We start from the raw sequence: 26,482 nt of genomic DNA on the forward strand, positions 1-26,482 counted from the left end.
TTTATGAGTTTCATGATGATACGTTCCATGGCTTTGCAGACCAGGCTCGTCAGGCTAATAGGTCTATAGTTCCCGGGATCAGTGGTGGCCCCCCCTTTGTGGAGTGGGATAACAGTTGCTGTGCGCCATTCAGTGGGCACAAGGCCTGATGCGAGGCTATTATTGAACATGGTGCTTAAGTGGGGAGCCAGTTCATTTTGAAGTTCGTGTAAAACGCAGCCTGGGATGTTGTCTGGTCCCATGGATGCTGTGTTTTTGGCTTTAGAGAGTGCAGCCTTCACCTGCGTAGTTGTGATTACGGGGACTCTGCATTCTTCCTGTATAGATATGGGCCCTTTGGGGGGGGGGGGTAAAGTTAGCACTGAACCTATCTGCCAGGATGTTGGCAATATCAGTTGGTTCTGTAATTTTAGACGAAAGCGCTCATCTGTTGTGGTTGGAAGTAAAAATAATCGATTTTATTACCAGTGTGGTGGTTTGGACTTTATTTCTTTACTACTTGGTTCTGTAATTTTCATGCCTTTGTACTGTAACTCAGAGCAGATCTGGGTGTTGCCATTGAGATTCTTGACATAGCTATAGAATGCTTTGTGGTTGTCCTTGGAATTAGTGGCAATTTTATTTTCGTAGCTAGCTTTGGAGGATCTTATAAGGGATCTCAGCTTCTTACTGAGATTGACCAGGCAGCTCCACCACTCATGGGATTTTACTCTCTTTTGCAACAGTTTCTTCCTTCTGTCGTACAGTTTGTTTATGGCAGGGGGACCACCAGATTGGCTTCCTTTTTTTTGGAGGATAGTGTCTTGGTTCTGTTTGGGATAGCATGATCCATGCACTCATGTAGGTGCTTATAGAGCGCATTTGTGTAGGATTCAGCAGTTGTAACTGTATTGTCCATCTGCATGGGTGCCGTGAAGTTCACTAATTCTGTCTTAAGAAGCATGAAGTTGGCTTTGGAGAAATTTCTTACTGTGGTTTCCTTAATGGGGGGTGGGGGTGGGATGTGGATATCAAGGGTGATTAGCCTATGGTTGGATCGGACCAACGAGGAGTTGACTTCAGGTGTGGTACACCGGTCACTCATGTTGGTAATGACTAGGTCTAGGATATTGTTGCCCCTGGTGGGGGTGTGGATAAGTTGATCTAGGGCATTGGAGTTTATGAATTCCAGAAAGCGTTGCGCTAAGGCATTAGTACATGAGTAGTTTTCCCAGTTAATGGTGGGGTAGTTGAAGTCGCCCATTATTAGGGTGTTTGGTTGAACCCTAATATTTTCCAGTACATCAAGAAAAGAGGAGTGGGAATCCTGGGGCATGGTGGGGGATCTGTAGCAAGCTACAATTTGGATTGCAGTTTTGCCAAGAGTTAGTTGCACTTGGATAACCTCAGATGCATTATGCTGAGCAACTAGCCTGGAGGTGTGGATATCCTTAATGAATATGGACACACACCCCCACCTTTGGTGTTTCGGTCCAGGTTAGATGGCCAAAAAGTATGGTATGAGTTATAGCCTGGTAGTGCAGGGGTGCTCTCTGGAGCCTTGAACCAAGTCTCAGTCACTGCACAGATATCGATGTTCTCCATTTTAAGGAGTGCCTCGAGTGAGTGCATTTTGAAATTTAGACTTCTAGCATTGAGTAACATTACCCTCAGTTTTTGCTTGCCTGTTCCTGTTATGGTGGTGAATTTGTTACTTGAACCCTGCCTAAAAAAGGCACTATAGGGGCAGCAAGAGCCTTAGCCAGTATCCAGAATCCTAGGGGCGACAGGTGCAGGCCATCTGTGGCAAAGCATCGTGGTCTGTCGACCATGTCATCCAAGCAGACAGATACTGGATCCCCTTTGAATGACACCAGAAGCTTAGCCAATTGTTGAAATCAATCATTTTGTCCTTGTACTGCGGTATCATTCTGGGCAATGGCAGAATGCTACTCAGGGCTAGGGTCATACCTGCCTGGACTACAAGATCGCAGAGCTCTTCCATGTCTCTTTTCATGTAGTCCAGGGAGGTACGTCTCAGGTCATTCACACCAACATGGACAATGACAGAGTCATATTTGTACTTGTTGTGGAGTGACTGGGTTATGTGCCAGATCCTGGCATCCGACAGGCAGTTGACAGTAATCTTCTTCTTGTTTAGTGTGGTGAGTGGGACATCAGTGTGCCTGACTACAGAGTCACCTATGACTAGTGTGTTGAGTAAGTTGTTTTCCCTTATTGGCTGTGTTTGAGTGGCACACTGAATCTGTGGGCTATGTGTCATTTGGATTGTATTGGGGGATGGAGGTTGCTTGTGTTTCTGCTTTGGAGGTCTCTGTTGCTTAGGCAGATTATTATTGAGAGCCTCCGCGAATGTTTTTTGTTATGTGTGGATTTTGGTGGTGTAGACGTAGGGAGACTATGTGATGAGTGTGGTGTGGTGTTTGTGTCTAAATTATGTTCATATATTCTGTCTCTCAAAAGTCTGTCTGTTTTTCCTACATAAAAACATTTGCAATGTTGATACAAGACAGCATAAATAACCCCCGCTGAATTACAATTGACATGATACTTAGAAATTATTTTACTCCCATTAATAATAACAGAATCACTCTCCAACATGAAACTTACATTGTGGGCAAAACCCACATTTAAACGTTCCTACTTTTTTGTTAGTTTTAGACTCCTGCTTGCTCACAGCATGGTCAAAACAGTTGCTTGAAATACTTAGCTTTTCTGTAAACCACCACAGGAGCTTCCCCCAAAACTTCACGCATATTATCAAAGTATGAAAAATATCCCAGTTTTTCTTGAGAATATAAGTAATTTCATGATAATCTCTCTTAAACTCAGCAATAAATGCCTGGGAATAATCCTTATGTGGCCGTTGACTCAAACTGGCATTAACACAAATAGTAACACTTCTTAGTAGTGGTCTAAAATGGCCACGGTTTCTTTTTTTAGTGACTTCTTCAAACCCTTCATTAATAGTGTTATAGGGGTAGCCCCTAGTCTTAAACATTTCACTTAATTTATGGCATACCATCAGATATGTGTCATATTCAGAAACCATTCTAGCAAGTCTTACGTATTGACCTTTTACTATTGCCTTTTTCTGATATTGGGGGTGGCAGCTGGAATAATGAAGCAAACTGTTTTGAGTATGTGGGCTTCCTGTAGATGGTATTAACAAACCTTTCATCCTTTCATGGGGAATATCTTTACTAATCAAAACATCCAAGTAGCATATCTCTCTAGCATTATGCGTGTAAGTGAACTGTAATAAGATGTAGTCATGTTTAAATAAGACACAAATTCCTCAGATTCCCTGTCAGTTCCTTTCCAAATAAAAAAAATGTCATCCAAAAAGAGGGCGTAAAAAGACCTGGAAGGGGAGAGTAAATGAGTTAAGTATTTCCTTTCCAATTGTAGAGGTATTATATTGGCAAAGATGGGGACACAAGATTCCCCCATAGCCACCCCCTTCTTCTGCAAAAAGTATTTCTCATTCAGATATAAATAATTAAGTTTCATTACTAATTCCATGAAAGTGTCCAGCACATATAATTCTTTGTCATCATATTCTGTATTTTTGACAATAAACTCATGGAACCATTTAAGCCCAACATCAAATCCCCTTATAATAAAAAATGAAATTAAATGAAAAATAATTTTTTTAAATATTTTTCTCTCCCAAATCCCTTTCTCATGAAAAAAAAAAATCCTCTACAAGAAGAATACAGTCATTGGAGTCATTTCTCATAGCAGATTATTAGGGATGAGAGTAGATGAGAGCAGATAATCTTTAATTTGACCTGCATGTACAAAATTGTATAAAAAAAAAATCTCACCAAAGCTAAGGATACTTCACAGAACCAAAGACTTTCTCCACAACATAACTAAAACTACAATTGCAACTACTTACTTCCTCCCCTTTTTTTTTGTTAAAAAGCTTCATTTTCTTGATCTAAACTTTTGCAACTGTTACAACTTTTCTCCCTTAACTATTAAATAATTTTTCACTGACCTTTTGTAATACTGCTATTTAAAAAAAAAGTTTTCTCTAGTACTATAACTATCACTTTAACCTTAATTCTGTTTATAGTGCTTGTACAGACTGCATTAACTTTTTACTGATTTTGTAATGGCTGAAAAAGAGAAAGTCCTGCAGGGTTTAAGAAGTGCTTTAAATGTTGGCATAAAATTCTGTTCTTGGACACCCACACATTGTGTGTGTACTGTCTAGCTCCCCTCCATTTAAAGGAGGATTGTGCCATATGTCACCGATATAATCCAAGAGCTCTTACGGAGAGAAAGAACAAACTTATTCTTAAAGGCATGCTGCTTATCTCTTTTGGAGAGGCTTTATCTGGAGTTTCTCATACAAAATCAGAAAAGACAAAGTGACCCTCTTCAACTACTCCATCTTCAAGGGCTTCGGAGCAGACTATAAGAGACCACTATCTGGACAACCTGAACATAGAGAAAGGCAAAAGCTTTAGATCAGACCTCATCCTCAGATCTGAAGCATAAAGAAAAATCTACCTCGGATCCAACCTCAACATTGGATCCTAAACAAAAGAAAATTGAACTATCTTATCTGACTACAAAATCCAACAAAAAGATTAATTTCTGTATATCTACCACAAACTAAATATTCTCCTTTTGTGGACCCTTGCCTTTGAGGGTTCCATCACCATTCCCGCAACGACTGCAGTCTCCATCTACCCTGTCCACTCCTTCTTCCAGAAGTCTCAGAGAAGATGATGTGGAGAGACTGGTGAGAAGGATTCTCTCAACACAGAGCCAGTCAGGTGTCCCATCGACTCCTATCTTTTTGGTTAGGAGGTCTTTTCTGCAATTACACCACCCTTACCCATTCCTCTTCTGATTCTGTACAGGACCTTAGAGCCCTTGGATCTGAGTTGCCCAAAACTATCTTGCTCGGATCCAAGAATTACCTTATCATCATATCTTAAGCTGTTTTTGAGAACTTTGATCCAGTTGGATCAGGAGAGTTTTCGGAGATAAGACTTCCCTGTCAGATCCGAGGTGTTAGAGTTGACTAAAGTTTTCAGAGCTGTTTTTGCAACTTGAGGCCTTGGCGAGGGTTAGTTTGGCTCTGACCTCTGCCTCAGAGGGCTGTCTTTGGAGGAGAGTGGAACTAGGATCCAGAAGCTCTGGGATGGTTTGCCTTCAAGGTTATGGAGAGAATCATGTCTACATCTGTGACACAGATGATTCCTCCCTACTTGGATCCTCAACCTGTTACCTTTCCATCTCTGTGCTTGGAATCTCATCTTTCTTCTAGCCAGGGGCAGCTGGTACTGAAACCCCAGGCTTTCCAGCAGGAAGTCCCTACGAAGAAAACATGCAAGAAGAAGCACTTAGATTACCCAGAATCTGTCACAGAAGATACAAATTTTCATAAAGGTGAAGAGTCCCCACGGTCACCTCCTGAAGAAGTCTCATTTGGAGACATGCTAAACGTCCAACAGCCCTTCATTTTAAAAAATCTGTACTCCTGGAGGTGTTCAGTAATCTGTCTTCCTTGGGTGACTCTGCCTGCCGATAAGCTCACAGAGTTAATCTCTCTGCAGGCATGGAAAGATCCTAACACCATTGAGCCAATACCTCTGAGACCTGACAAAATTATGACAGCACAGGAGGACAAGCAGTTTTGGGCTAAAAGGGTGCCTGTTGATGCCATGGTCATGGCAGCAGCCACTAAGAAGGAACTACCTGAGAAGAGTTCCACTGTTCATCCCCCCAACAAGGAGTTTCTGGCGATGGACAGGTTTGGGAACCATGTCTATGCTTTAGCGACCTTCTCCTTAAGGTCACTGAACTATCTGGCACATTTCACCAGGTTACAGAGGGGACCTGATTAAGGAACTTTTGGGCACCCTCTCAGGATCTGTTACTGAAGAAGTACAAGCATCTGTAACTTCCCAGTTGGCTACCCTACAATCAATATCCAGTTCTTCCATGAGGCTCATTTTTCATGTAGCAGAAGGAACCTCAAGGGCAATGGATTCGGGCATTTCCATAAGGAGACATGCCTGGATGTGCTTTTGTGATTTTGCTGAGCCCTTCAAATCTTCGTTTATCAATGCTCTCTTTGAAGGCACTTATTTGTTTGGCCCCAAAAGTGAAAGAAACATTTGAGGTGGCAAGGCTGTTGTATTAGGGATTGTGCAAACATTATAATATTGAAGTAGCTGAAAAACACTGGAAACATGAGCCACAGAGCATTATAGAAAATGAAGTTTGTATTACATGGGATCACCCATTACCAATAGTTCAAAAAATAGATGCGAGAAAACCAAATATAGTAGTCCATGAAAAGAAGACAAAAGTAGCATTGATCACTGAAATTGCTACACCCAGTTAATATAGTGTCTTATGTGCAGAAACACAGAGTCGTAAAATGCCAGGATTTGCAGGCAGAAACAAGGGCAATGTAGAAGGAGGATACCCAGACAGTTCCAATAGTAGTAGGAGCAACGGTTCTTATAAAAATGAATTTACAATCATACTTGAATATGTTACCGATACATGTAACTCTATACAAATTGCAGGAGGAGTCCTTACTGGGCACATTGTGGGTGCTATGAAGAGCACTTCTGGCCAACATCAAAGATCAAAACAATACTAATTTCATGACCCTTAATCATACTTTGACTTAGGAATGGGATCCATTCCCATAATGGTATTAGAAACCCAAAAGACTTGGAGAAATTAAATAAAGGTTATATAGGAATAAATGGTGTGCTAACTGGCTGCCTTGGGAGAATAGCTGATGCATGGAGTAGACTACCAAATTACATTAAAGCAAGCACTAGTTTAGATATTTTTAAGAACTACCTGGACACTTATGGGAATAACTGTTTTGGTGTAATGACAGACTAGAAGGGCATTATTTCCCATGCCTGAAATATTTGTATGTATGTAAAAAAATAACCCTACCACCTTCTGACCCACCTTCTCTGCATTATTAAAATTCTGTACTTTGAAAACAGTATTAGTGGTATTAATTTCTGTTCTTCAATTACAGGATGTCTTGTGTACACCCTTTTTCTAGTTTTCCAGAGAGTCAGTGTGACTGTTAGGTTAACCATTTATGCGTAAAGTTGTCACTGAAATGTCTAAATCCATCCCTCAGTCTGTTTACCTATGTTTTTCCTCAAGCTCCAAAATAAAGGATAAAGAATTCATTTACTGGATGTCCATGGGAAACTAAGATTATATTTAGAGAAGGTAAAAAGCTATTAGAAAGTCAGATAATGTTTATTTCTTATGAAGGAAAAAAGATGGAACTTCATTTTCTAAGCAAACCACATCTGGATGGATTTCCTTTACCATGTTTTTCTGTTACTCCTTCCATAGCAAGTCTCTCCAAAGTTAGGTTAAGGCACATTCTACCAGAGTAGTAGCTTGTTCTGGAGATTTTTCAAGAGTCTTGTACTAAATCCATCTTGGAAGCAGCTACTCTATTTTCCATGTATACTTTTATTAAACATTACAAAATAGATGCACTTTCCAGAGTTAGGATAGGTTTTACCAGAACCATCCTTTTTTCTGTTTTTCATCCCTCCTTCCATTCTGCCTACTGCTATGGGAATCATCCTGTATGTCAGCATTACTGCAACAGTGGTCTAATGATGAACATAGTAAAGTTGGGTAGATGCTCATGTAGATCGCTGCTCTAGTGTGTATGCGCTCTCCATTCCCCATCTCTCTCATTCTCTCCCCCTCTCCCCCATTTTCTCCTTTCTTATCCTTGGCCAAGTTTGAGCACTGTACCTTTCCATCGCATGTGTTTTGTTTGTGTCTAAGTCTATCATTGAACCTTAGCCTCAGCACACCCTTTTTTTCCTAGGACAAGAAACCTCTGAAAACTTTCTCACCCATACATCTAAGTACCAGTATATACTCTCTTGCATAGGTTGTAGGTTGGACATATGGAATGAGAAGAATGTGCCTAAGCTTTTGTAGACTGGGCAAATGCATAGTATCCTTGTCAGGATGCATCTCCTATATCGGCATTACTGCAACCGTGATCTACCCAGACATCTACTGTAATGGTAAATTCTTCCAGAACTGTGCTTTCTGGCCAAATAACTAGTGAAACTACTGGAATCTCCACTAAAGGAATTGTTCCTGTTTAATCACATAGTACTTGAAAAGATGTAAATTTGTTGACTTAAATAGCAAGATCATCTAGATTAACTCTTACTAGAGACTGATTGCATTCCTTATGGGAATGCATAGTTATTGATCATTCAAGTTTAGTCATGGGGTCACATATTGGCATTTGCTCCTCAAGGCTGATAAAAGAATTATGGCCAAAGATTTTCAATAACACTTTCCAGATGACCTACAAATAATACTAAGCTTAATAAATGCATCTTTTCTCCTGAATGATGAGTTGGCTTCACACATTGTTATTGCTATTATTACAGAAATGTGGTTAAAAGTACATGACAAGATTGTAGCACATAGTGGAAAAAGGCTTTTTGGTGGAAGTGGGGATGTGATTATAGCAAGACCCCTTTCAGATTATGAAAGTTCAGTGTTCTGAGAATAAAAAGCAACTGATCAGCTGCTTATAGCTGTCTGTGGTAGGAATTTATAAACCACCCAAATCTACTCAATAGAAGATAAGCATAGGGTAGTATTAGATTTCCCGAATTTACCAGATACTAAATTGGGAATTATTGATTGTGTGGCATCATTTTAAAAATGTACAAATTTTCTTTTGGAAAATAGTTTAAAGTAGATTATTGAGAAGGCAAAAAGACACAATAACATACTAGACATTATTTATGTATTACCCTAAGTTTAAAGTATCTTCCTGTTAGCTTTCTTCTCCAATATGTAATAACGATCTCATCATAATTGTTTTTGTGTTGAAACTGGCATTTAAAATACTGGGAAAAAATCAACATAGAAGGAATATGTTTGCTAAAGTTTTAGTCATTTAATCAAATCTGACTCTTAATGACTTGAAGAATTTCAGCATGCTTGTTCTGTCATTAACTGTCTTCGATTTTTTAGAAATTCATATTCATTACTTCATTAATGAGGTGTCTCCGCCCTAGCTTCTGCTGCCTCTCCTTTTGCCTTCAATCTTTCACAGTCTTAGTACTTCCTCTAATGAGCCCTGTCTTTGCACTGTGGCCAAAACATTTTTAACACATTTATTAAATTATCACTTAAGACATAGGCACATATACATTAACAGAAAAGAAAACAAACCACAATGTTTACCCTGCATATACATAGCATATATGTTTCTTTATGACAAGTGTCATACACTCCAACACTAGATACAGTGTACAATTCCTGTCTTGTGTGGCCAAAATATTTGAGTGTTTTTGTTATTATACTTAACCAGTGAACAGTCTGGATTTGTTTATTAAGCATTGACTGATTTGCTGATCTTGCAGTCTACATTTCTCCAACTCAACAGTTCAAAAGCATCACTTTCCATTGCACAGCCATACTTGTAGTTCACCTGTCAGAACTGTATGTTATTACTGGTAAAACCATAGCTTTGACAGTTAGGACTTTTGTTGATAACGTGACATCATCACTGTTTAATATCTAATCCATATTTGCCATAGCTTTCCTCCAAAAGAGCATGCATCTTTTAATTTCATGGCTACACTCACAATCTGCAGAGATCTTTGAGCCCAGGAAAATAAAATCTGTCACCACCTCCACTTTTCCCCATGTACATTCAAAGAATTGCTAGTACTATATTACATAATTTTCATTTTTGGGCATTCAGCAACAGACCAGCTTTTGTACTTTTCTTTCACGTTCATCAACAGACTCTTCAGCACTTTCTTAGAGTGATATCACATGCATATCTGAAGATGTTAATATTTTTCCCAGCAGTTTTGATTCCAACATCAGATCCATCTCATCCAGCATTTTGCATGATATATTCAGAATATAAATTGAATAAATAGGTTGGCAGTACACTTATCATACTCCTTTCAAAATCTATTCTATAAATATTAGTTGTTCCATATTTTGTTCCAACTATTGCTTCTTCTTCTACATGCACAGTCCTCAGGAGGCAAATATGGTGACCCAGTATCTCCATTTATCTAAGAACTTCACACTGTTTGTCATGCTTCTCACAGTCAAAAGCTTAAGAGAAGTCATTAAAGCAAAAGTAAATATTTTTCTGGAGCATCCTTGCTTTTTTCTGTTATCAAGTGGATTTTGAAAATTATCTGTGGTGCTCCTGCCCTTTTAAAATGAGCTATACTTGGCAGTTCTCAGACCATGATGGTGTTTAGCTTGTAGGATCTTGAGCATTACCTTTTTAACATGTGAAATTCATGCAATTGTTTGATAATATGAGGACTGTTTAGCACTGCCCCCTTTTTAGGATTAGAATGCAGATTGACTACTTCCAGTCTATTGGCCATAGTTGTGTTTTCCAGGTTTGCTGGCCAGTACTGAGCAGGACTGTAGCAGTGTCATTTCCCTAATTTTAAGTAATTCATATAGTATTCCAGCACTTCATGTGGCCTTGTCATTTTAACCAGGCTTTCTAGAGCCCACTTAATTTCAGTCTCCAGAATGCCTGCTTCTAGATCACAGAGTATACCAATGCATGTGTCAGCGATGTTAGGATCACTGCCTATGTCCTGCCATGTCTTTTTAATAATCTGCTTCTGTCAGATCCCTCCAATTTTAGTATTTTATCATGTCCATTTTTATGTGGAAGTTTCACCTAACATCACACATCTTGAATAGATATCTTGCCTTTCCAATTTTGTTGCCTTGTAATTTTTACACTGCTCATTTAAATATGCCTCCTCCTCTCTCTCTATTATGTGTTACAGTCACAAAATCAAGAAGCAAATGGATATCTGCATAACATTTCATCAGAAGATATCTTTAAAAACTAAATTGTGGAAGGACTGTGGAATTATCTCAAGGGTAGTAGTAATAGATTTTGAATAGTAAGAAATTATTCTAATGCTATGCTGTGAAAACAGAGCAAGAAAACTGCAGATATGTCAGAAAATAAGATTAATCAGCATAGATTCTTAAGTTAGTACAAGGATAAATGCCTGTGTGGACGATTTTAAGCTTAATCAATTTTCCCATTTGGTGCTTGGATTAACCTCTCCTAGTTGGTGTTTACATTAACCTTGTCTGTTCAAAGTCTGTATTTATATTACACCTAGTGATAATAACTGGAATCATTCCATAGATATTTACAGAGGCCGCAAGCATGAAGTAATGCATTTAGGAGCTGACTCTGTCCATTAGTAGTACAGGGGGAAGCCATGGGAAAATGTTTTATTTCCCATCCATAGATGCAAATTGTGCTTGAATATGAACAGGGATGCACTTTGTTTTATCTGAGTGGAAAGTCTGTTCCAGAGCAGTGGTATTCTCTGTGAGATATGCCTACCCTCCAAACCATTCTGTTAATCTTGCAAAAAACATTTAGATCCCTGGACCGAGTATTTCTGATGACATTTGACTTGCTGATGTGTAATAGGTCCATCAGCACTGAGTCGGAGGATGCCTTGTATGCCAGATACAGGTCACCTCTTAGTAGTTTATAAGAGACTGAGTATAGCAATAGAGCTTTTAGGTGGTCCATGTAGGGCAAATTATTTGAACGTTGCATCCTTTTTGTAAGGTATCTGTGAGTGTTCCAGTAGTTACATGTGTATGAACAGATGCATGCCAAAGGGGGTAGAATACTCGATGACTGGGCTAATGTGGACTGAGTAGAGGGGTACAGGAGTACAGTAACATCCCTAGACCTAGAAGCAATCCCTTTGTTTATCAGCTGTGCAATCTAGAAGGATTCTCTTCCCACATTGGACAGATGTTGGTCAAAGGTTAGGTCACTGTTCACATAATTTCCAAATCATAAACAACTGGGTCTTCTCTTAGGGGCGTATTATCCATGTGATAGTTCCTTAGGGTAGATGACTTCCCAAAAAGTACGATAATACATTTTATGGCATTTAGCTATAGTCCATGATACTGGCACTAGTTCTTTATTAGGGACAATTGTACGTGCAGAATGACCAAGTCTTTTTTTGGATTTAATAACTGCTACTGGCTTGCTGCCATCTCTGCAAACATAGCCAGAGTCCTTTGGTATTGTCTTTTACTGCATAAAAGTAGATGCAAAACAGGAGAGGTCCAAACACTGAGCCCTGGGGGACTCCACTGGTGAGTGGCCTTTTTGTGGAGGTAGTTTCCCACATTTTGATTGCCTACATTCTGTCTGAGAGCCAATTGACAATTCATTGGGTTTATTTAGCATTTCTACTGTGCCTTACTGGAGGATTGTGTCAAAAAGCTTTGGCCAGGTCATTGTATCATTTTACCTTTGTCCATCGCTTTGTTGACTTTTTCAAAAAAAAGTCCACCAGGTTGAGTAAACATGATCTGCCTTTGATGAATCTGAACTGAGATGGGTCCAGTGTTTGGATGTTCCCTATGTCCTTATTAATTCCATGTTAAGTAATTTTATGGCTTTGCATATTAGACTTGCCAGGTTTATGAGTGTGTAATTGCCTGGATCTGTGGAAGGTCCTCATTCGTGCAGGAGAGTAATGGTTATTCTCTGCTCACTTGGTACAAAACCTGTATGGTGGCAGAGATTAAACAGTGTTGTTAGGGGCATGGTGAAATTGTGCTTCAAGCTATTCAGGATCCATACAGGAATACGGTCAAGACAAATCAATGCAGTACTTTTTGCTTTTGATAGTACGTTAGGACTTGGCATTGTTTGGGGTGTTTCTTGTGAGGTACACTGGGAGGAGAGGTAAAGGGGTTGTGTTGACTTTATTGGCTAAAGTTAACTGTATCTTCAGCTTTGGTGAAGGTTATATCACTTGCAATCAGCACAGAGCATTGTTGCTTTGTGCTCCAGAGATTCTGAACACAACTAAAAGATGCCTTCTGGTTGTCTTTGGCTTAGTTGGCTATTTTTGCCTGAAACTTGTCTTTCCTGGATTTAATTAGGCCCTTGAGTTGTTTTAGTTTAATACTACTTTTGGCCAAAATTCTCTTTTATTGTATAGCTTGTTAATGTTATAATTCCACTGGTGGGGGGAGGATTGTTTATGATGTTTGCCCTGCTCTTGTTTCTGCAGGGAACAGCTGCATCTGTGCAGCTGTTTCCATGCTGATAGAGTTTGATGATGTATGTGTCCACATATTCAGCAGAGTTATCTGGGTTTGGTGGATATTTGAAGCCTACCAATGCATCACTTAGGAGCAAATAATTTGTCTTAGATAAGTTTTTAAAGGAACCATGAGCAGAAAGGACTGCTGGCTTCAATTTTATTTTGAAGGGGACTGCTTCATGGTCTGACCTAACAGTGGGCAATGATATGCAAAGAATGGTGCAAGATGCCCCCATATTAATAAGGACAAGGTCTAAGATCTTGTTCCCCTTAGTAGGTACTCTGAGTAATTGTTCCTGGGTGTTTGTATTAGCAAAGTCTAGGAATCTCTGTGCCTGTGCACTTGTGATGGTGCAGGTTCCCCAGTCTATAGTTGGGTAGTTTAAGTCACCTAGGGAAATGGTATTCGGTTTAATACTGAGTAACTCCAGTTCTTGTAGATAGATGTAGTGGCTTTCATGGGTCATAAAGGGAGTTCTATAGCTAGCTAATATATGGTAAGGGACCTTTGTTATGATGATCTGGACATGAAGAGGCTTTAGTGGACCATGCTATTTTACCAGCCTTGAAGACAGTATCTTTTGAATGAAGAGTGAGACACGCCACCTGTTTTATCCTTGTGTACAGTGGATGGTCTAAAAAGTGAGGAAGGCATTCTTACTGTACACAGCCAGAGTACTGTTTACTGTTTTAAACAATGTCTCAGTCTCTACACAGACTTCTACTTTCTCTGGTGCGAGGAAAGATTTTAGGAGTGGAGTTTCTTGCTTAAGTTTCTTGCATTGATTAGTGGTACCTTCATATTTTCCTTTGTTTGTTTTGTTTGATTTATCTGTCTGACGTTGCCTAAAAAGGCAGTATGGAGGTGGCAAATGTCTCTGCCAATATTTGAAAAACCCATCCCTGGCAAAGCAGTTTATCCTGTCAGTCATATCATTCTAGGCTGACAGATCTTGGATGCTCTTCAAGTAACAACAACAACTAACCCAATGATTTTTGTTCATATTGCGACATCACCCTTGGAGAAGGCAGAACGCTACTAAATGCTGGGCTGATACCTGCCTGAGGCCCACAGTCCAAGAGCTCTATCACATCTCTTCCTGTGGCCCTAGGAAGTATGTCTCAGGTCACTAACATCCACATGAACAATGACGGAACCTTACCTGTGCCTGTTGTTCAAGCACTAAGTGTGTGTTTGTGATCAAAAGAATTAAAATCTAAAGTGAGGATTGCTAGGAATCAAATGTTGAAAACAGAACTAAAGAGGGTGGATTAGCAAATTAAACAAGTTGCTAGGAAAATATGACAAGTGACATTAAAGATCACTTGAAAAGCCTTTTTATAAAAGTATCAATTAAAGCACAACTAGTGCTCTACAGCTGGAGTACTCTGTCAAAGACTGAAAGGTAGTCACATGAAGGACTTAATTCAGCATTTTACTGAACACTGCCTAAAGCTTTATAATAATTATAGTCTGAAAATCCTGAAAGTATTAGTAGTGGGAATGATCAGCAATTTCCATCACCCCTGATTAATTTACAATTCCTTCTGATTTGAATATAGGAAGGATATCTGGTTGATGGGATTAAAAACAAAGACTTAACAGATGTTGAAACTTTTGGGTACAGTACCATTAAGAATAATTTTTATCAAAATCTTAAAAATAATACCAAAAAAGCTTTAAAAACAATGCATAAAGGAAAAGGACCCTGATTCATGAATACCTACACTAAATATATACCGTTCTGAGTGAACAAACACAAGCATAACTCACACCTTCTTCCAGCCTTAAATATCGAGGGGGATTCATAAAGGTTACCACAAAAAGTAGACCGTGTGCACACTTAGAGTAATCTTTCTGAGTGACTACAAAGCACAAGCAATGTGGTAGGGATGTTCTTGAACACAGAACATGTACACTTAGCATAGGCATTAATGAATCTAGTCCAAGGTTTCAGAACTAATCCTTCATGTTTAAAGGTCTTTTAGTTTATTACTGTTTATAGGTAAACTCCTGGAGATTGTGATTTTGTCACTTTTTTCAAGGACAGGACTGTACTAAGCTACAATTTATTATTCTACAACAGCAATGGAAAATAAGACTGGATTATGTATATGTGTATTTTACTACTGCTTTTGATTATGTTGATTGATTACTGGGCAATAAAGTTATATATACATTCACTTCTACAGTGGATCCAGAAATGACTGTGTGGCAGGACATGGTTACGTTGGTTACAGTAGTGGTGCAAATTTGAGCAAAGGACAAAGTATGCTACATGGGTGAGTATTGGAGCCACATTTATGCAGTCTTTATCTATGGGATGTTTCACTACAAGTAATTGTGTTTTATTGTTTGCCTATACTTTATCAATCTCTGCTAGGGAAGGCAGTCTACAAACCTCCAAGATAGCTGCACACCGATCAACAGGTTGATTTCTGTTCTCTGATTTCTGTTCTCTGAGTATGAAAACAGAAATTGAAAAAACAAAGGGTCATTGAAATTGTCAATTTGGCTAAAATTCAGTTACTATCTAGCAATTATACTACCTGGATGCCAGCAAAGAATGTATCAGCTCACATAAGAAGAAGCTGGAAAAAAAATAGAAGCTTTAAATAGTTATTCAAATAGACCAGTAAAACTAAAAATCAGAGGCTGAAATGAAGACAAGACTTGTTGAGGAGGATGTTACTTCTCAAAAGGAGCTGTTTCAAGAAATAGTAGAGTTAGAACGCAGAACATGCAGAAAAAAGAGATTTTCTGCTATGCTAGAAAAAGTGTAAGTTGCCAACTGTATTCATCTTATCAACTGGAATGATTTTCCACAGTGGGTTTTACTAATTGAAAGGACACATCTTATGTATGCTCAAGCCCTGACCACTAGAAAACCACCAAGACCTATATTAGTAAAGGTAAAGGAAATAACAGCTAGCAGCACAAAGAAGCAAATGTTCCTGAGCAAAAGATGAAAAAAATAAAGTCAAGTAGTATATGAAGCCCAGGAACAACCTTGTACAGGTGACAATTATCAGCATTCAAGGCGTCTATTCAGACCAAATAGAAATTATATCTCCATTTCGAAAATGTAGTCAAATGCCACAAACTCTTAAATAAAATAAAATCTTTTATTTTTAAAAAGAGTAACAGGTAAGTGCTTTCACCAGAGAGGCTTCCTCAGACCATACAAATACAAATTAGTTCAGCACACATTTTGTATATATGTATAAACATCTTCAATTAAATGATGACATCATAATTGGATAATATATAGGCTGAATTAATGGTTAAATCTACTACATAATAAAATAAAAACATTTAATGAATTCATACTATTCAAGAAAAAATTCATGCTATTTAATACCAAATACACCAACATAAAAAAGATATATTCAAGACAGATATGAACCATGAATAAAAATATATGTATATACAAAATAAAAACTTTAAAAATTACTTAACAAGCAGTTGCTGTTCTTAAGGGCTGGTTTAAGGGGAATTTTTTATTTAGACCAGGATAAATATGTGCCTGGAGTCTAATAGTCCAGTTGGTTTCATTTCTTTCTGTGAAATTTCTAACATCTAACATTATCATGATGCACCCTAGATATCTTTTCAATAACATTATTAAAAGTCAAGCTATTCGAGCTTCTAGATTAAATCCAACACATGATGGTTTTGAGAATGAATTAGCTGGTTTAAAGGATAGGCTACTTTCTAGAACATATAGAGTAGATGAGATCTCCACTGGCTTTCAGAGTATAGAGTACCTTAGGTCTGACAAAGCGTATCCTTATTTTTCAGAGAAAAGGAATGATAGGTATATTAATAGATGTAATCCTGTTGGTATTAGTACACCACCACAGACATTTTCATTATTTTATACACATGACTTTCATCAGATTAGAGATATCATATGTTATTATTGATTTAATGTTGATATTGATCCCCATATTAGAGAAATTGTGGGTGAACACCCACAATTTTTATTCAGGAATAAGAAAAATCTGCATAGACTTCTTTGTTATCCAAATACTATGCCCTTTGATAATCATAATAATCTCCTTGATATAGGCACTAGTCCTTGTAATAAGTGCAATTTCTGTTCTTATATATGTGATTCCAATATGTTTTTTCACCCCATTACATCTCAGCTTTACGTATTTGATATTGTTGCTAATTGTAACTCAGAACATGTTGTCTGTCTTGCTTTATGTTCATCCTGTCCTGCCTTCTATGTCGGTAAAACTGATAGAAGGCTTAAGAACAGGGTGAGGGAACATCTATACCAAATACGTATTAAATCTAATACTAATGCTCTTATCTAAACACATTCTAGAGACTAATAATATGCATACATTCAAGTTTATGGTCTTGTTTATTAATTTACCTAGTCTAAGGGGGTGGGGATTTTAGAAATTTCACAGAAAGAAATGAAACCAACTGGATCATTAGACTCCAGGCACATATTTTCCTGGTCTAAATAAAAAATTCCCCTGAAACCAGCCCTTAAGAACAGGTGACTGCTTAAGTAATTTTTAATGTTTTTATTTTGCATATACATATATTTTTATACATGGTTCATATCTGTCTTGAATATATCTTTTTATGTTGGTGTATTTGGTATTAAATAGCATGATTTTTTTCTTGAATAGTATGAATTCATTAAATGTTTTTATTTTATTATGTAGTAGATTTAACCATTAATTCAGCCTATATATTATCCAATTATGATGTCATCATTTAATTGAAGATGTATATATATATATATATATATATATATATATATAAAAAGGTGTGTGCTGAACTAATTTGTACTTGTATGGTCTGCGGAAGCCTCTCTGGCGAAAGCGCTTACCTGTTACTTTTTTTAAAAATAAAAGATTTTATTTTATTTAAGAGTTTGTGGCATTTGACTACATTTTCAAACTGGAGATATTGTTTCTATTTGGTCTGAATAGATGCCTTGAATGCTGATAATTGTCACCTGCACAGGGTTGTTCCTGAGCTTCATATACTATTTGACTATATTAGTAAAGCTTCAATCATACCAGTAGAAAGAGTTGATCCTGACAAAGCTGTGGAAGAAATGGAAAGTATTTAAAACAGAAGACAACAGAGCTTTTATGGAAAAGGATTATTCACAGTGCAGCAGGCAGAAAAGAAGCAAGTTTATCCTGGCAGTTTAGAGAATGTTGAGAGTTGTGAGATTCAAGCTGTTGTATCCATGTGGCTTTAGAATCTTTTTTTTCCCCTGGAGCATATTGAGTATCAGCTTAATTCTAGCTCTCCCAGTGTGAAAACAGAAACTTAGCAGAGAAAGCCAGTGGAGCCAGGATTCTGGGTAAATTTCAGTAACTGGCTTGTAAGTGCACTGCCTGGGTGCCAGGAGAAAAGAAATACAGAGGACCTGAAGGAAAATCAGCTACAAAAGGTGACAAAGAAACACTGACTGGGAAAAGTACTGCAGCTGTTCAACAAAAAGCAGTGTAATCTCCAGACATGACTTCCAGTAACCTAGAGGAAAATATAAGACAACTGCACAGAGACGTGATTAAGATAAATGAAACACTGAGGGAGTATATCAACTCAAACAATAAAATGCTGGAAAAAATGGAAGAAGCTTTAAACAGATATCCAAGTAAAGTGATAAAACTGCAAAACTCAGAGATCAGAATGAAGAAAAGACTGGGTGAATACGAGACTGCACAAGAAGAGATGTTTCAAAAAATAATAAAATTAGAGGACGGAGCACATAGGGAAAACCTCATATTTTCTGCTGTACCTGAGAAGCTGGAAGGAAGAGGCTGCATTAATTTTATGAAAGCACAAGTAAGCAGCTGGACTGGTATGCCAAAGTAGTAATTGGTAATTCAAATGGCACATCATGTGTATGCTCCAAACTGGTCTATCAGAAAACAGCCTAGACCTTTTATAGTAAAGATGCAATCTTACCAGCAGAAGGAGTTGGTTCTAACAAAACTGTGGAAAAAGGACAAAATACTAAAAGTGGGTGACTGTAGTGTGTTTGTGGAGAATGACTACTCATACACCAGACAAAAGAGGAGTAGATTTATCCTATTATTTAAGGAATGTTGAGAAGCAGGCATGAGATTCAAACTGCTGTACCCAGCTATCTACAAAATAGTTTTCCCTGGAGGAGCAAAATATTTTTTTAATGAAGTATATGCTAAGGAAGAAATACAAAAGTTTGTCCAACAAAAAGTGAGCTGTGAAACAGAAGGAGATCATGCTTCTTGTTCTTCTAGTTATAAAGACCACAGAGAGACTGTGCTAGTGAAATATTTTCCAGTGCTTCAACAGAAAATGTTTGCAAGAGGAAAAAAGCACAAGAGTTGACTAGAAGAGTCGAGAGTATGTTGGAAATGAAGCAAAAACAGGGGTTGGATGAAGGAGATGAACAGGAATAGAACAAGAAAATCTGGAAATATTGGACTTTGTTAAACTTGTAGGGGACTCTAAAACATATGCCCCAGTTCATGTCATTAATGTTTGGAGAATAAAATCAGTAACATAGAAATTGACAAATGTGGGATTACAAAGCAATATTTATATTTGTGAAACATGACAAAACAAGAAAACCTGGAAATATTGAACTTTTTTTCAGTTATTGGGATACTACTGCAAATAGGTGCTCCTGTTTTTTTCTTTTTGTTTCTTTCTCCCTTCTTTTCTTTCTCCTTGTTCAGTTTTAAGAAATGTAGGCACTGCAGTGTAAACAAATCTGGTTAAAAGAGCAAGACAAAAGAAAAAATAATGTGCTTTTCTCATTTTTGCATAGGGGAATGACTGGGTTAATACCATGAGCTTAATCTAGTAGTAACAAGTTTTATGAGAAAACAAGTGAATGAAAAAGAATATTGAATATTGTAAGGATTTTTTTTCTAGTAAACAGTTTTGTGTCTGGTTCTCATATCTCTAGCAGACAATCTGATAAAGCGAAATGGCTTAGTGAAAATGTTTTCTGAAAGCATTCAATTGTTTTCCCAACTGAGAGAGGTATAAAGATAAGACAAAACCACACAGCACTTAATAGAACCACAAGCTATACCATGCGTGTTAGCATGGATAACTTTCTTTTAGGTTAGCTCAAATTTGTGTGTGTGTTGCTGTCACTTTGGAACATTTGTTCCTATTAGGAGGGTAAAACTTCAATATTTGAATATGTGCATAGTTTTGTGTGTTATTAAGTTAATAGGTTTTAGGGTGTGTGTGTTTGAGGGTTTCAATAAAACAACAAGTTCTTTAAGATGTGACATAGGCTGAAATGGAGATGTTAAACTTGTAGGGGACTCTAAAACATATGCCCCAAGAAGCAACTGTATAAATGATTAACCTTCCAAACAGTGCATGCATGTAATACAAAAGCTAAAACTAGACATTTAACAAAAAAGCTGTTAATCATAAAAGGTGGGAGTAATCTCTCAAGAATATGATACTTTCTGTAATGTCCTTAAACTTTAATGGTCTCCAGATAAATGCTAAAAAGAAAGAGGAGTGAACTGTATTAAAAATGTAGAGTGCAAATGGCTGTATTACAGGAAACACACTTGGAAAGAACTGAAAATGCGAATTTGATAAAGGAACATTTTCAGGATGGTTATTCAGTGGAATACATTGGGCAAAGTAAGAGAGGAAGTACTTATATTGCAAGAGGAGCTCCAATAGTAATAGAAGTGGATAAAAAAGACTAATGGTAGATTTGTAGTACTAAAGGGCTACTGGCAAGGGAGGAGGATTATACTGGCATGTATTTATATTCTACTGAAAACTGCTATAATGGAGCTTAAGAAAATTCTGGGAGAATAATCAGCTTTCAGCAAGGAATATTACGTATAGATGGGGACTGGAATTTCAGTTGCAATAGTAAAGATGTATCTGGGGGCCCAGAAGGGAAAATATAACAAATGAGGGTAGATTTGTTTTTTAAAGAAATTTATGAAAATATTTGGCATGGAAGATGTGAATTTAGTACCAGGAGTTTGGAGTGAATTTACATATTATTCCCCAAGATACAAAAACTGGGCTAGGCTAGACAGAGTTTACATTTCACAGGAACATGTGCATTTAATTGAAGGTCTTGATATGCAATAACTATTTTAGATCACACACCAATAATAACTAAAATAAAAACACAGGATAATGAAATAAAACTGAGACACTGGGGCTTTCCCACCTATCTGTTGAAAAGAGAGGCATTCAAGGAATGGGTAGTGGAAATTATTCAGGAGCTATTAGGGAAGATAGAAATTTCTTTAAATATAGCTAGGGAGTGGGATAAAATTAAAGTGGAGTTTAAAAATATGGTGGCAATAAAAGAAAGGGAGACATGGCTAAGACGTAACAAGAATAATTTAGAGAGACTGACAAAGTATTGCAAAATAGGAGGAACTTTACAGGACAAGAGGAAGAGCAACTGCAGAAAGCTAAACAGAAAATAAGGGATTACCTTGATAATATGCATGCGTTTAAAATAGGAGGAACTTTACAGGACAAGAGGAAGAGCAACTGCAGAAAGCTAAACAGAAAATAAGGGATTACCTTGATAATATGCATGCGTTTAGAAAGATTGCTGTTAAGCATCTGTTTTTTCATAATAAATCTAGAGCACAAAATTTTTTCACATAATGACTCAGGTAAAAGAAAGTAGAAAGGGGTGTCACCAAGCTTAGAGAACCTTTAACAAGGAAGATAACAAGGGATCCTGTAGAAGTATTAGAAATATTTGGGAAATTCTATGAAAGTCTGTATAAAGTGGAGAAATATGGAAATCAAAAAAAGGTACGAATGGAAGCATTTATGGAAATGAGCTACAAATCCTGATGTATAACCAATCTAAAGGAAAGTCCCCAGGAGTATATGGTATTCCTGTGTAGGTTTAGAAGCTAGAAAGGAAAAAAATGATAAGATATGGAAGGTTTTGTTTAATGGTATTTTAAGAGGAGGAGAAGTAGCAACACCCTGGAAGAAAGCAGTGGTAGCTGTAATACCTGAAGATGGTAAAGATCTATCAGATCCAGCTTCATACAGGCCCATTTCAATACTAAACCTTGATTATAAAGTATTATGTCTACAATGGCTAAAATAATGGCAAAAGTATGCCAAAACAAATTGAGAAGGATCAATATGGTTTTGTGGAGGGGAGGCAAACATTTGACAACATTAATAGAACACTGATGATCAAGAGGGAAGCAGAATGCAAGAAAATACCACTGTTGTTGGTGGGTCTTGATGCAGAGAAAGCATTTGACAGAGTCAGCTGGGACTTTATGAGCAGAACAATGGAAGCATTTGCATTCCCTGTTAAAATGATAAGGTTGATTAGTAGGATATATGAGGGATCGTGGTGAAAATTAAAGTGGGTGTCGTCCTCTCTGATAATCTCTGCTTGAGCAGAGCTTATCTGCATTATATTTAGAACCATTGGCAAAGAAAATAAGGGACTCAGAAATTCAAAGATATAATTGGTATGGTAGTGAAGAAAAGTTGGCTCTATTTGCAGATGGCATTATTTTATACCTGACAAAAACAGAAAGGGACATTATGATGCTGTGGAACATATTGAGAGAGCACCAAACAATACAGCTTCACCACCAGGGACTAATGGTTTCCAAGAAACACAAGCAATGTAATAATAAAACAAAACTTGGGACATGAAACACGAAGTAAAAGCAGAAATACTTTATTCTGGTAAGTGCTTTTGCTCTTGATAATCAGTGCTTCTTCAGACAAAAGAAAAAAAGTAAAACAAAACATTTTAAACTTAAGTATACCACATCAGTTGTTTAAAAACCACCAGTGAAGCACTACAGATCTCCATTCGACAGACGATCCAGTCATAAAAATGTAACATAAATATGAATGAGAACACATGACAAAAAAATCATCAGTCATAATACATATCAAGTAAAACACCCTTTATACAGTTTACAAATTAATCATATAATATAAGTAGATTCCTAGACCTTACACAGTTTTTGCTGATACTTTTCCATTGAGGTCACTGCCCCTATCTGCCTGTAATCTAATGATCCATTTAAATTCATGTTCTTGTTTTATTGTTCATATCTCCTAACCGAATGTCCCTATATAGTCTCTCGATCACACTAAATGTAAAGTTCTCAAAACATTGGAAACTACAAAGCAACTATAAATAACATCCCACTGAGTTTTTACTATGTTTATGCAGGGGGGGAGAGTTAATTTCCTAACCCCACTGTAGTGCGACCTTGGAGTTGGTATATTTAATTTATAGGGGGTGGGGGGGTGGAGGGGGCTTGCTCCCCCTACATAAATGTAGCAAACAGTGTGTGGGATGTTATTTATAGTTGCTTTGTAGTTTTCAATGTTTTGAGACTTGATGTTATGAGTTTTAGATGTTTTGAAGTTTAGATGTTATGAAGAGTAGATGTTTTGATAGGTAACCGACTGGGAACATATTTTCTGAGAGTGTAATGAGTTGGCAGACTTAAAAATTCCTGCAGACTGCTCTGTTGGAGATGCTGAATGAGCAAATTAGTATAACTAAGGAAAATCTTTTTTGAGCTATGATACATAATCGGAATTGCTTAGACATAGTAAGGCTTTGTGAGCCTAATTATGATGGCTGCCAAAAAAAAAAACAATTGCTAGAAAATGGAAATCAAAGTCTAAACCAACTTTACTAGAAGTAGAGAAGATAGTAATGCATAGAAAAAAATGGAATTGGGATCTTAAGAAAGGGGTAGGAGCAGATTATATACGAAAAATGAGAAGAGTTGGATCAGTGCATGCAGAGGAGGTAAGATGTTTAAAAGAAGGCAGGAATTGAATGAGCTATGTAATGGTTGACTGACAGTGACTGGATGTATTATAAGTTAAGGAAAATGTTTGCAGCTACAGTTGTGTCGGTGTTGTTTGTAATGTATATTGTTTGTGTAATGTATAATGTTAGCAACTGAGATTGTATCAGTATGGTTTATTTTCATTTATATAAATGTAAGATTGCCTATGTCATATGTGATAATATGACTTTGGAAGAAAAATTTCATAGATAGTTACTAGGAAAGTAGTCCAGAAAACCATTAAGGAGCCTATCTCCTATCTTCAGTTGCCCCAAACCACTCTCTGGTTAAGTGATTTGCTCGAAGTCACACAGGAGGCAAATGAATCTGGAAAGATTTGAACCCTGTACACTTGGAACAGTAATCAGTTGTTTAACAACTAAGAGCATTAATCCTCTGCATTAACTGCCAGAAAAAGTGGTTGTAAATAACTAGGAGCAGTAATCCTCTGCATTAACTGCCAGATAAAGTGGTCATAAACTTGTGGGTGAACATTAAAACCTATACCATACCTTATGTCATTAATGCTGAGAAGGGATGCAGTCTGCAATCAAATCCTTTGTTTAGCCTTATCACATATTATTACTTTTCACTCCGGAGTTATTTTCTTCTAATACTCTTTTTCAATTGCTAAATTCCACTAGTAAATTCCAGACCCTCTTGCCTACTTTCTTTACCCCTTGCAGATATCCATATTGGCACAATCTCTTTCCTCCATTCCCAAGCTAGCTTAGTTCTTAGAATACTTTCTGCTACATGATAAAATATTCTACATGGTTATTACTATTCTCTTTAAGGATTTGCATCCAAAATCCTAGTGTGTCTATTTCTCATTTTATCATTGTCCTTTTCCATTTTGATTTATAACCTTTTGCTTGAGTAATATATAGCAGCCTTAACTGTAAAACTTTAAAGTACTCCTTCAAATCAGGTGACTAAATCATCCTGTTCTATGGGGTGAATCAACTGATCCCACTTAAGCCTGCCTTTTTCCCTCCCAAATAAATACCTTCAGCTCTTCTATCTATAACTTCTACCTTGATTGTTGAAAATATGCCTGACCTGTAGATAAGACTACATGGACTAAAAACTTTCACTCATAATCTTAGTTGCTTTTTACATGTATTTTTGTTAAAGGAAGTATTAAAATTGCCCTCGTACATAAAAGATTCTTTTGATTTTTCTGAAAAAAATAGAGGGAATAATATGGACAGAGGATATGTACTTTATAACAGCTGATGTAGTAAGTTTGTATACTAATATACAACATAGCTATGGCTTAGAGGCAATACAGCATTTTTAGGGGATAACCCAAGAACACACTACATTAAAGAATTGTTACATTTCTGCTTAATGAATAATATTTTTGAATTTGACGGCAGCTTATATAGACAAAATAAGGGAACAGCAATGGGGGCGGCTTTTGCCCCAGTTTATGCCAACTTGTTCATGGGGCTGGTTGAAAATGTACACATATATAGAAGTACATTCTTTAGGAAATATGTAATAAAATACTTCCGATTTATAGATGATTTGGTTTTCATTTGTCAAGGGGGAAATAATCAAGTATCGGCATTTATACAATATCTCAATGCCAACAAATATGAGATTAAAGTTGATGGAATTCAAATAGGTCTAGAAGTGAACTGTCTAGATATAACATTGAAAGGTAAGATGAAAACAAAAATATATACTAGAATACACAGGAAATTTGATCAAATTAACTGGATGTTACATGCCAGTAGCTGTCATCCTTGTCATGCATTAGCTTCTATTCCTTATGGAAAAATGTTAAGAATAAAAAGATTGTGTAGTGATGGGAAGGAAGCACGTAATGAAGCTAGAAAAGCTGCAGCCTTGTTTGTAAATAGGGGTTACAGTCCAGATGAAGTGTTAAATAGTTATTCTAAAATTTATGATAATAGAGGAGCTAAGACTCCAAAATTGGACAGGAAGGAAATTATATATGATAATAATAAAGCAATAACCAATAATTCTTTGTTTTTTGTCTCAAAATACATCCTTTTTTCGGGTAAATTTAATGAATTGGTTAAAGGGTATTGGAAACAAGTGAAAAAAAAGGTTCCTTCACTGTCTCAAATTGAATTGAGAATTTCATATCAGACAGAGCCTGGAATATTTTTTAGTTCATAGTTAATATTCTAACCCAAAGGAAAAAATCCTAAAAAGTCTGACAAAATTGGAACTTTCCCACGTGGAAAGTGTTCCATTTGTCAGCATATTACAACTAAAGTAGATAAAATAGAAGGAAAGAAATTTGATACTCTAGGAATTTATACCTGTACAAGTAAAGGGATAATTTATGCCATAAGTTGTCCATGTAAGAAATATTACATAGGGGAAACCAAGAAAAGTCTTGGCGAAAGGATAAAGGAACATATTAGAGATGTTATGAAAAATAAGGTTATTAGTCCTATAGCAGAACATTTTAACAGGGTACACATGGGGGATGT

The sequence above is a fragment of the Protopterus annectens genome, chromosome 7.part0, assembly GCF_019279795.1.
Source record: "Protopterus annectens isolate FY-2018-M chromosome 7.part0, PAN1.0, whole genome shotgun sequence".
NCBI lineage: Eukaryota > Metazoa > Chordata > Ceratodontiformes > Protopteridae > Protopterus > Protopterus annectens.